This window comes from Mauremys mutica, chromosome 5 (assembly GCF_020497125.1).
Source record: "Mauremys mutica isolate MM-2020 ecotype Southern chromosome 5, ASM2049712v1, whole genome shotgun sequence".
Lineage (NCBI taxonomy): Eukaryota > Metazoa > Chordata > Testudines > Geoemydidae > Mauremys > Mauremys mutica.
In genome coordinates, this window is record NC_059076.1 from 52,204,053 (window position 1) to 52,220,980 (window position 16,928).

Below are 16,928 nucleotides of genomic sequence, written 5' to 3' on the forward strand. Positions count from 1 at the left end.
CACAACCAGTCTAATCATTATTTAAAAATCCACTGTTCGTGAAAAATTTCCTGCAGGCTGTCCTAACTCACGTAACTAACAACTCACATAACACCTAACTCATGTAACTACTATGCATCTGTCTCTGTCCCACACACCTATACCTGGTCCATATAAATAGGCAAAATCTACCACTTGGGAATCTGCTCTGAATAGCAGCCAAGAAACAGCTGTAACAGTAGTTTGGAGATACCAGAGTGGCATACAAAAGGAAAAACAAAGGAAGTGAGTGCCATAAAGAAAACCTCCCAACAGATAAGCCAGGGGTATAAGATAAGAGATATGAATAAAATACACCAAATTACTTCAAAGGCAATTAGAGGGGAAAATATTCTGGTAAAAAGTTCTGTCTTATATAACATAACAATATTTTATTGTAAAGAAGACAAGGGTTTCCAATCGTTTTTCAACAACTTGAACAAATCTGCTCTAAAGGGGCATCATTATGGTAAAATTCTTTCTGCTTTTCTAACCAGAAGATTCTCCCCAGAAGGAGAGGCACCGGTCCTGGAGGCACTGCAATACCAGGTCAATGCATGGGGTGGACAGAGCAAGCTCCTATTCCAGCCCTCTGTTTCAAAAATCAATTTAATATACAGTCCTCAAATAAAGGACATATCAGATATTAAACTGATAAGAACAGATTTAAAAATGTTATTAACGTAAATGTTTACAATGAAATATACACAGTTGAGAGAGAAGGTACTGTACATCTGGGGTCAGGCCTGGGTTATGGGGGGTTACAGATATCGTTTGCAAGGATGAAAAGATACAGACATATCGCATAACCGGCATAGACCCAGATTGGGGTGCAAGGGTTTTTAAAGTGTCAGTGAATAAGTGGGCTCGAGTTCGCCACCCATGGAATGAATCAGGAGTCCAAGTCAGTATCGGTGGAGCGGATAGGTACATGGGTGGGGTGCGTTCCTTGGTCCCTCAGGGAAGGAAGTGCGTTATTTCCCTGGTCGGCTGTCTCAATTACTCAGTGTGGTATTGGCGGTGTCCGGTGATGTGTTCGGTATAAATGTCTCTGGACCACCTGATGGTGTCTCATGACCTGTCTCATGAGCCGGGCGTAGCATCGACCGACCCCACATGCTCTTAGAACCGGCTCGTTGCGGGGGTTTTATGAGCCCAGGGCTCCCACGATCAGGGAGTGTACTTGGACTTTGTAGCCCTGGGCTCTCAGGGTCTCGGCCAGCGGGGCATACTTCGACTCCTTCCGTGCTCGGGCCTCATGGAAGGCAGGTGACTGGTTTTCGAAAGGCACCGTGATGACTACCAGGAGGATCATCTTCTTTTCTGTGTCCGTCACCACGATGTCGGGTCGCAGTCGGCTGTCTGTCCCGGGGATGGCGGAGTCGACGGTGATCTTCCCCAGGGACGGTGGGATGGCTTTCACTAGTCGGTTCTGGATGGCGTTGTGGCGGTGCCGCCAGGCTCCGGAGTGCTGCTTGCATCCACACAGGACGTGCGGCAGGGTCTCGTTGATGTAGCCGCTGCCAAGAACTGTTAAAGTGTTGTTCCTCAAAGTCAGTCAATATTTGGAGGGGAGGGGTAGGGGGGAGAGGGGAAGGAGTGTGTGTGTGTGTGTGTGTGTGTGTGATTGTTCAACTAGCGTAAACAAGAATGAGTTATTTTAGGAGTGAGTTTTATGAAATATTTTCAGATCCTCTCCTTTTACCTGGAAAAAAAAAATAGCACAGAAGACCCTCAAACTCTGATTAGAGCGCAGGACGTTTTTGCCACTTCCCTATTCATTTCTCACATATCAAAATTGCCACTGTGTATGTTTATAAGGATTAAAATGGAACACTGCATGAGCTTATCTAGTGATTAGTGTTTTTGGCCTGTCTTCCAAAAGCCAGGAATAAAGCAGTTACACATGGCATGATTTGGGTGTGTGCACGGGGGTGGGAGTGGTGGGCAGGCAGCATTTATGGATACATTCCTCAGGTACTGTCACATACCTTCATGTTTTAATTGCCTTGTAAAATATGCACTAAATGGTGGGAGATCTGTTCTGTATACAGCACCCTATGGACTTTTGTGCTCTTCATTGCTTTTTCTAACTTAGATGGATCCAGCAGCTTTTCAGTGTCACCCGTGCTGCTCTCATCTTTCATTTTGTATTCAACAGTAGAAATTGGGAACCACAGTGTTTAATAGTCCTGATTTGTTGTCTATTATCAGAGAAAATAGGAGATGAAAGTGGTCCTTGTTCCCAGTAACAAGGCAAGCAAACAGCAATTCAAAATGTGTGCTTGTTCCTTTGAAGTCCTTATACCCAGTCACCATTTTGATGGCCAGAAGTGGCTGCATCTGCTTTAGATTTTAGTTTCGATTTCAATAGGTCAAGTTGGAGCATTAAACTGATGTTTTATAGAGTTTGCTTGTGCAAGTGACATGTATTTACAAATATGTAGCTTCTTTAAAAGAAAACTAGCTTGAAAAGGGCTCTGCAGTATGTTAAATTACGCCTGATTGCAGTATGCAGAAAGATGGAAGAGGGATGGGGGAGGGGGGTAAACAGTTTACAGTGTCTGTTCTTTAAACCAGTACTACGTATTTGATCAATATTTTTAAAATTAGAACAAAGTTTCCTACTTTCACCCTACCCCCAGTATTCCTCATTTACATGTAACTGTAAACTACAGAGTTTGGACAGCAAGGATACATCTTAGATCCAGTTTTATTTAATAGCTTCATCAATGATCTGGAAGAAGGGGTTAACAGACTTAACAAGTATGAAAATGATGCTAAATTGGGAGGAATTACAAAAATTGCGCTGTCAGGGGTGTTCCCTAAACCAAAGAATATCCGTCTCTTATTTATGTAGTTGATTTCTCACGTAGGGTGACCAAACATCAAATGTGAAAAATCGGGATGGGAGTGGGGGGTAATAGGAGTCTATATAAGATAAAAAGACCCCAAAATCAGGACTGTCCCTATAAAATTGGGACATCTGGTCACCCTATTCTCACTTGATGCCACACATCAAAAGAATTAATACTACAGAATAAAGGCCCAAACCACCAATTCAAGTTGACAATCCAGGACAAGTTTCCAAACACGTGGCCTTAAGATGCTCATATGTGCCTGTACATCCATTGTGTCCACAAAACCTGAATACACAAGGCAGTATTTCCATTTCAAAATGGAGAGAATCACTCATAATGTGCATAAATGCCTATTTGTTTATGCAAATTGAGATGTGGGCATAACATTTGCATGTGCATATTTTGTGAGCACTGCTTAAGTATACTTGAATGTTTGGTCATTAACATCTACAGTCATCCTATTGATCACTGACATGTCATATTATTTAAATATATTATGCCTTGGCTTGCAAAGATATGAAGAAAAGAATGTCACACAGACAGCACATAGCATTGTTCAGTTTTTATAATATATATGAACCTGTAAAAATAACCAAATGTTGACTCTAGGGTGTTTGATTCAGTCTTTTTAAGAGACAGACCCATGCTAGCATGATCTTACTGTCTTTCAATACATCTGTTGACCCTAAGTGCCCTCCTAATTAAGTCTTCAGTGCATCAAACTTAGATATAATATCTTTGTCAAGTAAGGTCAGACTTTTTATGGATCTATGTCAAAGCTATTGAAAGTAGTTCACTGGTGAGGAAGAAGACAAAAAAAAAGAGTAGCTTGCCGAGAGCAGACAGAATTAGTGTTTGAAACCCTTCCAGTAGGAGAGGGTACACAGCTGGCAGAGAAACATTTTCCCACTCTGCTGCACATTAACTTACGAAGACTCACATATAGTCCGTGAAATATAATCAGTGTCTGCTTGCAATTGCCTCGAAATGTACTATTTTGGGGGTGGGGGGTTAGAGGATAACAAGGTTTGATCCCTTTTCTGCTGGAAGTGGCAGTAGCTCCTACTTTCTAAACGTAGATATTTTGAGATATGCTGATGGCAGGGTCATCCAGATGAAAGCCTAGAGCATCCACACTGCTCCTTTTAGTGCAGGAACACCCCCTTCCCTGATACAAGATCCTTGTTTTCACAAAGTTTGGTCTTCTGGCACTTGAGGTTGGGGCAAAGCACAGTGGGATGCTGTTCTCCTGCTAATCACCTTCTGTCACAGTGCCTCAGTGGGTCACAACTGAGAATACCAAACTCAGGACAAACTGCTGAGAATTAGGGCAGACACTCCAAGGTGGTTATTCTCCCAAACCAGCAACAAAAGTAAACTTCTGTTTCACCACACTGGCTAACAAGAAGTCAGAAAAGCAGCCTCCTTAGTATTCCAGTCCTTTTATCACCACCAAAAACACTAGACTTAATGATGAGTGGTTATTTAAAACCAATTTCATCAACCAAATGGTTCTTCTGATCCCAAAGGACCAGCCACATACCCAGGTCAATATATAATTCAGATCTTGCCCAATAATCATGCTGTTGCCAATCCTTTAGTATCTAATATCTAAAGGTTTATTTATAAAAAGAAAGAAAGGCAAGAGTTAAAATTGGTTAAAGGAATCAAATACATACAGTAATTGCAAAGTTCTTGGATCAGGCTTGTAGCAGTGATGGAATAAACTGCTGGCTTGTGAAGTCTCTGGTTGCTCCACAATTAATTGGAAGGTCCTCAGTCCCTTGGTTAGAATGCTCCCATTAGTATAAGTCCATAGTCCAGAGATCAAAAAGAGTCAAAAAGGAGCTGTTTCCAGGGCTTTTTATAGCTTTTGCAATTTGGAGGGAAACCCACTGTTTCAAACAAAGCCCTCAGTTCAGTTTGTGTTAAAATATAGGTAACAAGATGGAGTTTGGGTCACATGGTTTAGACACATGCCTTTGCATGCTCTGCTGAGTCATAGCAGGGGTCATCACCCAGACTCTAGCTAGAATATCCATAGGAAAACCCATTAGGTGTAGATAGGCACCTTCCATTGTCCATTGTGAATTAAGGGTTCTTTGATGGGCCATTCAACTTGAATAGTTCCTTCACAATGTGCTGGCTAAATACCTTGTTGGTGTTGCCACAGGACTAAACATTTGAAATACAAGTACATAGTTAATATTCATAACTTCAGATACAAAAATGATACATGCACACAATTAGCATAGTCGTATTCAGCAAATCATAACTTTTCAACAAACAACTTTTTTGACACACTTTGTATAAGATTTGTTGCAATTATATAACAGTGGTAGCAACAATGATCTACCTGGTCATGTTTTCATCATATAACATCACACCTGGTTTGGCTCTTCACAGGATACATTCTGTTGTTGTCCAAGTCAGTGTCAAGGTTATTGTTGTGTATTTGGTTGTCATGGGTTTTGTTACTATGGCAACTGAGTTAGACTATTAAGGGATAGCTCAGCCGGTTTCAACCGGCTGAGTGAGCTCTCTGTTTCTGTAAATAAAATGGAGGTTTTGGTTAGCTATCTGCTCTCTGGCCTCAAGTGATTGCTTCCTACACCGGCTGCCCCTAGGACATAACACTGGCGACGAGGGTGGGATCCTGGTGCTGCTCCAGTAACAGAAGGAAGTAGAAGTCAAGGTAAAGACCAAACAAAGAAAAAAAGCTGCTTGTTTGCACTGACTGTGAAAGTGAAACTAAAAATCATGGCTACTCTGACCAGGCCCCTGGAGCCTTTTGATGAGAATACAGAGCAGTGGCATGTGTATACTGAGCGTTTTGAGCTTTTTGGTATTGCAAATGACATTACAGAAGCGAAGAAGGTGCCAATATTCTTAACTGTTGTAGGGGCTAAAACCTACTCTCTGCTACGCAGCTTACTACACCCTGTTAAGCCTGAGACTAAATCTTACAGTGACATTGTGGAAATCCTGGGGTCTCATTTCTCCCCAAAACCACTGGTAATTGCTGAAAGATATAGGTTCCACAAAAGAGACCAAAAGGAAGATGAAACAGTTGTACAATTTGTAGCCATTTTAAAAAAGCTAGCAGAACACTGTGAATTTAAAGAGACGTTAAATGATGCCCTGCGTGACAGGTTAGTGTGTGGCCTCTGCAGTGAAGCTATACGGAAGCGCCTACTGACAGAGGCTCAGCTTACATTACAGAAGGCTGTTGATATTGATGTCTCCATGGAACTGGCTACAAGGGAGGCACAATACATCGGTGCATCCCCTAGGGTGCAAAAAGTGTCACAAGAACTGACCCACAAAACGGTGCAGAGTCAAGAATGTTACCGCTGTGGTAAGCTGGGTCACCAGGCATCAGAATGCTGGTGTAAGGACCTGGTGTGTCGACACTGTGGCAAAAAGGGACACATTGAGTATGCCTGTAAACACAAGAAAAAGAGGCCTATGGTCTGGCCGACAAAAAGAGGAACCTTGCATACCCTAGAGCAGACCCAGGATGATCAAGGTGACACCTCCTCACAAGAGGACGTGCCACTGCATGTTTTGTCTTTGGCAGCGGGCTCACATGAATACTGGGTAACCCCCTTATTGGAGGGCAAACCTATACGCATGGAACTAGACACCGGTGCAGCTGTCTCGCTGGTTCCTGAGACTGTGTATAAGGAAAAGCTACAGCATCATCCGCTTAAGGCAACAAAAACTGTTCTGAAGACGTATACAGGTGAAGCTGTGCCCATGTTGGGCACTATTGATGTTAAGGTGGAGCTCAATGGACAGGCAGCTAAATTGCCACTGTTTGTGGTGAGAGGTGACTACCCAGCCTTAATGGGTAGGTCTTGGCTTGGGAAGATTCAGCTGAACTGGGCAGAAGTGCACCGGATGACTAAAGAAGAAACCAGTCTAACCCCTATACTAAGGAAACATGCTGCTGTTTTTGGAGATGATTTGGGAAGTATGAAGGGAATCACTGTGACATTGAACATTAAACCTGGCAGTCCACCAAAATATCTGAAAGCCCGAACTGTGCCATATGCCATCAGGCCAAAAGTTGAAGCAGACCTGGAGCGCCTGGTCACCAATGGAGTCCTAATACCAGTTACCCATAGCTCATGGGCCACTCCTATCGTTCCAATAGTGAAGAAAGATGGCTCTCTCCGGATTTGCGGTGATTTTAAAGTCACTGTCAACCCAATGTTGTGTGCAGAGCAATACCCGCTTCCCCGCATCGATGACCTCTTCGCAGGCCTGGCTGGGGGACAAAAGTTCAGTAAGATTGATCTGAGTCAAGCATATTTACAGATGCACGTCGATGAAAAGTCCCAAGAGCTGTTGACTATTGTGACTCATAAGGGGCTTTATCGATACTGTCGCCTACCCTTCGGAATCACATCGGCTCCCGCCCTGTTCCAGAGGGCTATGGACCAGATCTTGTGTGGCTTGTCAGGAGTTCAGTGCTATCTGGATGATATCCTGGTCACTGGAAGAAATGAAGAGGATCACTTAAAGAATTTAGAGGCTACCCTACAAAGACTGGAAGAGTATGGCCTACGAGTTCGCAAAGACAAGTGTGAATTCTTCAAGCCCTCTGTTGAATATTTGGGACACATCATCGATTCTGCAGGTCTTCATAAGGCCCCTGCAAAAGTTAAAGCTATTGTGGAGGCTCCCCCACCTCGAAATGTAAGCCAGCTACGCTCATTTCTAGGACTACTGAACTATTATGGAAAGTTCATCTCACAGTTAGCCACACTGCTAAAACCACTTCATGAGCTCCTTGGGCAGAACAAGGCCTGGAAGTGGACTGAAGCCTGTGATGTTGCATTTAACAAAGCTAAGGATGCATTGTTAAATTCTGAAGTTCTAACGCACTTTGATCCATCCTTACCCCTGCAATTGGCCTGCGATGCTTCCCCTTATGGAGTGGGAGCGGTCGTGTCACACATTATGCCTTCGGGAGAAGAAAGACCTATTGCTTTTGCTTCACGCACTCTAAGCAAAGCAGAAACTAACTACGCCCAAATCGAACGTGAGGCATTAGAAATTGTTTTTGGAATTAGGAAGTTTCATCAGTACCTGTTTGGGCGAAAGTTTACTCTTCTTACAGACCATCGACCTCTGACATCAATTTTTGGACCCTACACAGGCATTCCCCCATTAGCTGCTAGTCGTATGCAACGTTGGGCATTGATACTTTCTGCACACACATATGAAATCAAATATCGGAAATCCACTCTGCACGGCAATGCAGATGGCCTCTCAAGGTTGCCTTTACCGGTCAAACATCAAGATAGTGCCCAAAAGGAAATCTTCTACTTTGAACAGGTAGAGAATACACCCATCACTGCTACTCAGATAAAGAAGGCAACCCGCGTTGACCCAGTATTATCCCACGTTATGGACCTGGTGATGCATGGAAAATCTCGACAAACCTCTCCGGTCTCACCCGACCTTGTTCCCTACATGTCCAGGCGGACGGAGTTATCGGTCCAATCTGGTTGTTTGTTGTGGGGGAGGTGTGTCATTATTCCACCACCTCTGAGATCACAGATGTTAGAACAGCTACATTCCACAGTCACTGTGGAATAGTGCGCATGAAGGAAATTGCACGAAGCTATTTTTGGTGGCCTAGATTGGACAGTGCTATTGAAGAGAAGGCAAAAGCTTGTATGTCATGTCAGAGTGTAAGAAATGCACCCCAGTGGGCACCCCTACACCCATGGGACTGGCCTGAAAACCCGTGGCAACATATTCACGTTGACTTTGCTGGCCCCCTTGAAGGAAGCATGTTCTTGGTGGCAGTAGATGCCCATTCTAAATGGCCAGAAGTCTCTATAATGCAGTCCACTACTGCAGAGAGTACTATCCAAAAACTACGAGGACTCTTTAGTCGTTTTGGTCTGCCAGAACAACTTGTGAGCGACAACGGACCGCAGTTCGTCTCTCAGGAGTTTCAAAATTTTATGAAGGCAAATGGGATACACCACATCACGTCAGCACCATATCATCCGTCCACCAACGGATTAGCTGAAAGATTTGTGCAATGAAAAACGCTTTGAAATCAGCAAAGGGACAACACTCCATTCAAAAGCGTCTGGATACCTTCTTACTTTCCTATAGAAACACACTTCATGCTACGACCCAGGCTTCCCCAGCCTTTCTAATGATGGGACGACAGCTGCACACTTGCTTTGATCTGCTGAAACCTTCTGAACCCAGACAAACTGTGCAACATCAGCAGCAATATCAAGTAATCAGACGGGCACCCAGAGCAAAAGACCGAACCTTTAGCCCAGGGCAGCCAGTTTTGGCTCGGAATTATACTTCCAGAGCTAAATGGGTCCCGGCCACAGTCATCACTCAAACAGGACCTGTTTCCTATACAGTCCGGACTGCAGAGAATCTTACCTGGTGGCGACATGTAGATCAGCTGTTGCCAGGTCATGCCAGTCTTCAGGACCCATCTGCAGTTGAGGGGTCTGACTTCACCCCTCCTGGTGAGACACTGACTGTTCCTGACTGTTCTCCTCCATTACTGCCGGCAGCTGAGATACCCCTTTGCCCAGCACGAGCTGATACCACCTCCTCACCTATTCGTGCTGCGGACCCTGAGCCCCTAGTACTTTCGGGTGCAACAACACCAGAAGTTCGCCGTAATCCACCTAGAGACAGAAGGCCTCCTCATCGGCTGGATCTCTAGTTAGGGCGAACCCACGGTTATGGGGCAAAATAATCCCCAGGGTTTAGCCGGGAATGGAGGCAGTCTACCCTCCTTCTCTAGTTTAGTGTGTGTTTTATTTAGGGGATGTTCTTATTAGGGGGGGAGGAATATGTTGTGTATTTGGTTGTCATGGGTTTTGTTACTATGGCAACTGAGTTAGACTATTAAGGGATAGCTCAGCCGGTTTCAACCGGCTGAGTGAGCTCTCTGTTTCTGTAAATAAAATGGAGGTTTTGGTTAGCTGTCTGCTCTCTGGCCTCAAGTGATTGCTTCCTACACCGGCTGCCCCTAGGACATAACAGTTATTGACGTGCTTCTAGTCTGAATTTGTTTTTTTTTAAACCCACTGATGTAAAGTGACTAAGATATATGCTCAGTGTGTCTTGTGTCCACTTGCTAACAAGTTTCAGCCACCTTGTGTTTGAATTACTATAGGAAAAAAGAGTCATTGCAGAAAAATCTAAAACCCCACAAAATTAAATCACACCTGAAGACTATTTATTACTGCTGATAGCTCTGGTACAATGGCTTTACTGAAGTGAGTTTTCCTTACCTTTTCAACTAGATATGCTATTCCTCTTCACTCAGTTGTTGTGTATTGTTTACCAGCAGCCACAGTTCACATCAGAGGTGGCTGGTAAAGCCAGTCTTGTATATACAATGGTTGTAAAGGGCTTTGGGGATCTTACTATGAATCAAAGTTAATATGATTTAAGAATAGCTTGTTTCTAAGTAGGTTATATGGTTGTCTATTGTTATTGTATCTGAGCACTTTCCATGAAACAAAGCTCAAAAATACCTCTTCCTTCCAAGTTGTTCTCAATGTCCATTAAATAAACCATTCAGCAGACAATAGACAATTAGATGTTTTCATTCAGAAAAATACTGAGTAGATCTAATAATATTCAATATTACAAATCTGTTTCTCCATATTTTCATATAATGTGGAAATAGAAACATTGAGAGAAAATGTGATTTGTGGTGAGTAGGTGGACTGGCTAGGAGTCCAGCAATGAGCTCCTGAGTTCAGAGGTAAGTTTAGGCTGCCAGCTTTATGGCTTGGAATGACTGAAGGCAGTGAAGGTTGGTTAATATTGTTCAGTGTAGTCTGTCATACATGGAAGAGTCTTGGGTGGCTCTCAGCTCATGCTGTGCTAACAATCCCCTCTGGTTGCTACAGCTGGTTGTATGGCTGGTGTGTGTGTGTGTGTGTGTGTGTTTATAATTAGAGAAAAATTGCATTACATTTTCTGTTTAATAACAGGATCTCAGCCAGTCTGATGCTTTCTTGAGGAGTTCAGGAGTGAATCACCTGGTTCCCCCTCTGCCTTAGTGAAAGGGACTTGTGTCAGCTCCCTCACTCTCCAGTCTATTACCCCCTTCAACAATCTCCACAAAATCTTTCCCCACCTTTACTTTGCCTTGAAGGTTAACCTCAGGTGCACTGCCATCCCTATACCTTCTTCAAAGGTGTTTCCCAACAATACCCAGCACCTGTCACTGAATGCTTACCAAGTATGCTGTCCCCAAGGACACAGCATACACACCAGCCTGGTAGATCAGCTGAGGATTCACACTTTAATATATTGAACTTAAATCTGTTCTTTAATATACTAAAATCAATAATAAGTTCAAACAGAACAGACAATTGCCAGAAAGAAAACAAGTGTAAAACTTTGTAGTTACTAAAAAGTAATAGGCTGGAATCCTTGTCTAAGGCATTTTCTGATTGAAAACCACACAGCACTACCAACACACATGGCTGGGAATCCACCATTTATAGATACTGAAGAAACAGTTGTAGGTGCGTTTTTTGTGATAGAAAGCCACAATCCCCTCACCAACCTTTTCTTAAAGTCTAGTAAGCCTTATTCTTGGTGTTTGTTCTCTACAGTGCTGGGACCATGTCACCTTTTCTCATCTTTTGTTAATTTGCTTTTCCTGTTGACTTCAGACACAGAGTGCAATTCCCATTGTCTTTGGCCTCCCCTGTTGTCATGCTGTCTGATGAGACTCATGACCATGAGTGCCAAGGTCAGAGCTGACACCCCGAACTGGTTGTGTGTTCTATGATTATATTTCACCAACCCTATAACAAATGTGAACTCCTAAAGCACAGTCTTGCCATGGAGTAAGACAATCCCTTTGGACATTGTAGTCTATCTTGCAACTGAAGCAAGCTGTAGTTAGTGACAGCTGATTGTACACAAAAGATTCAGGTTGTTCCCAGTCCCAAGAGACCAGCCACTTACCCCAGGACAATTTGTATCTTAGATCTCACACCAGAAACAACACTTGTTGCCAATCCCATAGTAAACTAAAATAAGCAAGCAAACATATACAAATAAGTTACGATCTATGGTTTTTAAAAGGTGTCAGTTGTAGCAAACTATCAGTACTGAAAGGCTTTTAGGGCTAACCCAGGTTGACCCTGGAGATCTCTGCTTTAGTCTTCGATTCACAGGGTCAGAGCTACAAACAGAAAGATGAAAAAGTTTGTCAGCTGTTTCCTTCTTTCCAGAATTCAAGCTGATGGGATGAGCCCTTTTGCATGTAGCATCCATGGCTGACTTTACCATGAGACGAACTGAGGCGGCCGCTTCAGGTGCCAGACTGTGGGGGGGCTGGCGAGGGGGGACACGGGACACTAGGACCTAGAGTGTAGAAAATTGTGTCTGCTGCTGGTGCATATATATTCTCTCTGCTCTAGATGCACAGAGATGGTGGAGTGCTGTGCTGGAGGAAGGAGGGCACAAGAGACATAACAGGCAGACAGGAGAAAAGGTGAGAGGGAATAACCAAAAGCAACAGGAACTGCAGGGAGAGAGAGGAGGAGGAGCCTCTTATGTACCTCTCTAGCACCCCCAGGAGCCTGGACTCATTAACACCAGTTTCTCAGGGAGCTTCCTGTTTCCTGCTGCTTCCCTGAACCCACTTGAGGAGAACAGGCAATCAACTGAAGTATTAGGAGCCAGTTAGGCCCTTAAGACGCAAATATCTTCCCTCACTCAGGCCCTGCTACCATCCTGCTTATTTGTCCCCTTCAACTGAGTGTTGAGAGCCACCATACCTGGCATAGAACAGCAGTCATAAGTGAAAGAAGAAAACACCCCTCTGGGGCAGCATTCAGAAGAAAGAAAGCAAGCAAAGGAAGCTTTTCTATCTAAGCAGAGGAAAGAACAGAGGAGTGCAGACATGGATCCGAGAATTAAACACTAGAGCTATTTTTGTCCCATGCAGTTCTCATTCATTGAACTTGGTGGTCAGTGATGCAACATCAGCTTCTAGTGAAGCTGCTGAATTTTTTAATGTAATTTAAAGCATCTATGTATTTTTCTCTGCATAAGCTCATCAATGGCAAATTTTGAAGCAACATCTGGGAATATCCTCTCTGACACTGAAACCACTGAGTGCCATACAATGGGAAAGTCAAATGGAGGCAATAAAGCCTATCAAGCTCCAAATTGGGAAGATAGATGATGCCATAATTGCCATTATGGAGGAAAATTCTATGACAGGAACTGTTCGTGGGAGAACAGTGACAGAGGGAAATAGATTCACCACAAACATACATAACTTCAAATTTCTGTGTGGCTTAGTGTTGTGGCATGACATACTGTTTGAAAGAAATATTGTAAGCAAGAGATTCCAAGGTGCTGAACTTGATGTATCTGGAGCAATGGAACAACTGGATAAAGCAAAGTCATACCTACAGTCTTACCAGTCAGATGAGGGATTTCAAAATGTTCTGAAGAGTGCACAGAAGTTGGCAGAAGAACTTCACACTGAAGCTATTTTCCCACCCATTCAAGAATACAATAGTCACTGAAGAAGATGACATTTTGATTACAGCAGCAACATAGTTGAATAATATTTGAATAATATTTCTTGCAGGTTTAAACTAGTGTAAATGGTGAATTCTCTGAAACTTCATTAAACCATGATTTGAGGACTTCAGCCACAGGTTAGGAATCTATTTCAGAAGTGGGTGGGCGAGGTTCTGTGGCCTGCAAAGTGCAGGAGGTCAGACTAGATGATCATGACAGTCCCTTCTGACCTTAAAGTCTATGAATAATATTTCTTTATAGCCTTTGGTGAATAGGGATGATGTAGGCTAAGGTCTCATCTTTCTGTTGAATGGTTATTTCTTGCAGAAATTTTGGGTAACTTCTGCAAGGGGTCCCCACTCCATCCAATCAGCTTCAAACACACACACACACTCGCAACAAAAAACATACACACTTGAGACCATCTGCTAAGTTCTTACTTGCTCAAACATTTGTTGCACAGCTCTTTTAAATAAACTTCCTTAGCTGGGTGAACGCAAGTCAGCTGGGGAAGACTGATCCATGCTAAGATGTCATAGATGTTGTGGAGGTCCCTGACCAATTCTCAAGAACCAGATTGCAACCACTTTGCTCTCAGGAACACAGTATGTATCCTAGTTAGGTGTTTCAGAGCTACAAAAAGTTTTCCCTTGAAAAATTGCATAGTTTCACCCATGAGGCCTATATAGCTTCTAAGGGCCAGAAGCCACTCAGACAAAATTCATCAGTCTCAGGTTTTAAAAGACTAAAAATAATTCTTATGTTTGCGCCACATGACATTTCTGTAAACATACCAGAGAAAGCTTGGTATAAAACTGCATTTGTCTTCATCATTTATTAGGAAGAAATTAATTCCACCACACTACATTCAGTTATTTGGTGTCAGATCTAATGATACCATTATTTTGTTTTGAGGAAAATAATCTAATTGCTTCATTCTTATGAATCTGAGTTGATGCTATTTTATTTCCATACTAAACATCTGCTCAATCCTACTGGTATGGAATAACTATATCAGATTATTGCTATGCATGGACTGGCATAATGCAATACTTTGTACTCCAATAATGATTTCACAGATGGGGAAAGTTATTTTTCTATATCTCAGTTTCCCTAAAATCAGAGGGAGTAATAAATAAAAGGGGAAAGGAACCAAGTGTTCGTCTGGGAAAACACCACAACCACATTCAGAAACATGCAATCATATCCAACCTGACCCCAGTGTGTTGGGCGTTTCCCACCTGGCAGTGGGAAAGTGATGAAAAAGTATCCCTTTAGCACGTCACTCCCCTCTCTCTCCACTGCAGCCCACTCAACCTGTCTATGCTGCAATCATTGCAGTACTGTGGAATGATGCTACAGAACTGCAGGAACCTAGGGAAGTAATGTTCATTACACAAATCATTCCCAGTAACAAAGCTGGCATTAGGAAAAGAAGCTAGATGAAACAGATTTACTGGTAGAGTTTCCAATGATGTCCAGTTCTTAGTTAACAGTATGGGCCAAGTTTTTTTACCCACTTTGCCTCAAACCAATACATATATGAAAGATATCTGATAAATATTTTCCCTATTTTTGTAACATAGGTTGTTTTAAAAAATACTTGGTCCATTTTCAGTAATTTAATTACTGTTTCCATGGTAGCAAAAGCAGCAGCAGGCAAATAAACTACTTTAAAAATAATAATAATAATTTCAAGAGCACAGAGCTGGAAGTGCCAGTTCCCCCAGAGCACTTGCATGCTTTAGGATTCTTATAGAATGAAGTAGGTTGATTATGATACAGAATTCTAAGCTATTTTTCAAATATTGAATTCACTCAATTTAGTAGTTAATATATATAAATCTTACAAATACAGCAACATACTTTTAAAGAGTGCAGTTTTGTTGGCTACCTGCACTTGTCATTTGAATGAGGTCACTTTGACCTGTTCTGAATTTACTCCCAATAATTGGGATTGAGAAGAAAATAATTAAATTTTAGCTTTGTTCCTCATAACATACTGTGGCATGCCAACACCAACTTAGCCTATAACTACATAGCAGTTTGTGGTTCACCTTCATCTTGTCACAAAAGCCCTAGATAAAAACAGGTCCAAATGAATTACAGCTGCATAAGGCTTAATATATTTTTCATATTTTAAAATGGTCAAATATTAAATCTGACTGGCTGATGTAGGTACCTTTTTTGGGCATCTAGTTTAGAACACTGCAGATGTTGGCACTCAAAAGTTGCTCTCCAATAAGTGTTTATTCTGATTTTTTAGGTTTAATTTTAAGACTCAGTTGTTGCAAGGAATAGCTATCTTACTCTAAATTCAAATCTTGAAATCTAGATAGAAGATAATTTTTAAAATATTTAGCTGAAAAATGTCTAATATATTTTACTGTCTAAACATTTGGTCAGTTCTTTTTTACATATTGAACACCTGTTTTGGGGCAGCATCTTTGCTTTGTACTTAAAGAAAAAGTCTACACTGCAAACAGCAAGAAGTGCTCAGTTTGTATGTGATGTGATTATATTAGAGACCTTGCCAGCCATCATACAGGTAACAAAAGTTCATTTGTTTAGTTCAGTCCTTTTGGTAGGAGTACTTAGGTAATTGATACAAAGTATGTTATTCTAGTGAAGCAGCCCTGTGTTGTTGATGCATTAATAGCTATAAAATAGCATTCTCCCCCCCCCCCGCCCCCCACAGATGGCCAGACAGTGAGGTTTATTATTTCCAATTTAGAGCCCATTTTTTCTGGGTGTGCTAGCACCACTCCAATAGCATAAAGCTGGCCACTAGAGAATCACTTATCTAAAGAAACTTTCATATGGCATAGCACCACCATAATGGTTCTTATGCTGTAACCTTTCCCTGCCCTCCCTCCCCCCTCTGTGGCTGTCAGTATAAGAGGCCTTGGCAAGGGCGCACTCTTGCTCAGGTGTTGTAACACCCCTGAGGCTACACTAATTTACCCTGAGGACTGAGCCAGAATCTGAATGATCCCAGAGTCAGGCCGCATAAAGGAGGCTGAAGACTAACATTGCACCTTCCTCCTAAGCACTCCTCAGCTACAACCTACAATCTGACCTTTAGAATGTCCTAGACATTACGTTTTAATACATTTTTTAACCTAGTTCTGGCATTTATGTCCTGTTAACAAGAATGTAAGGAATCAATTTAGTATACACACACACACATGCTGATAGCTAGATCAGTATCCTGCAAAAACATTTTCTAAAGCAGTTTTAAATTTTAATAGAAATGATCTACGGTTTGAAATATGGAAGACAATACATAGACACTAGAAGATATAATTTGTAGTGAGCAGGATTGTAAGTATGTAATGTTTTAGTTAAAAGGTTGTAGCGGAAAGAGAGAGGCTGTGCTGATAGGTTTTTCCAGAATACTAACATACGTATGAAATGTACGAAACAGGAATCTAGTTTTAAGTTGGAGCACTACAGTACTCAGATACTTAGTAAAACTAA

The 16,928-nt window shown here is 42.2% G+C and overlaps 1 non-coding gene across 1 annotated transcript; it reads right to left on the minus strand.

Moving 5' to 3' along the window:
- Window positions 1-530: 530 nt before the first annotated feature.
- On the minus strand, window positions 531-720 carry LOC123372094. The gene has a single exon (XR_006580094.1). It is a non-coding gene; the product is annotated as a U2 spliceosomal RNA (small nuclear RNA).
- Between the last annotated feature and the right edge of the window lie 16,208 nt (window positions 721-16,928).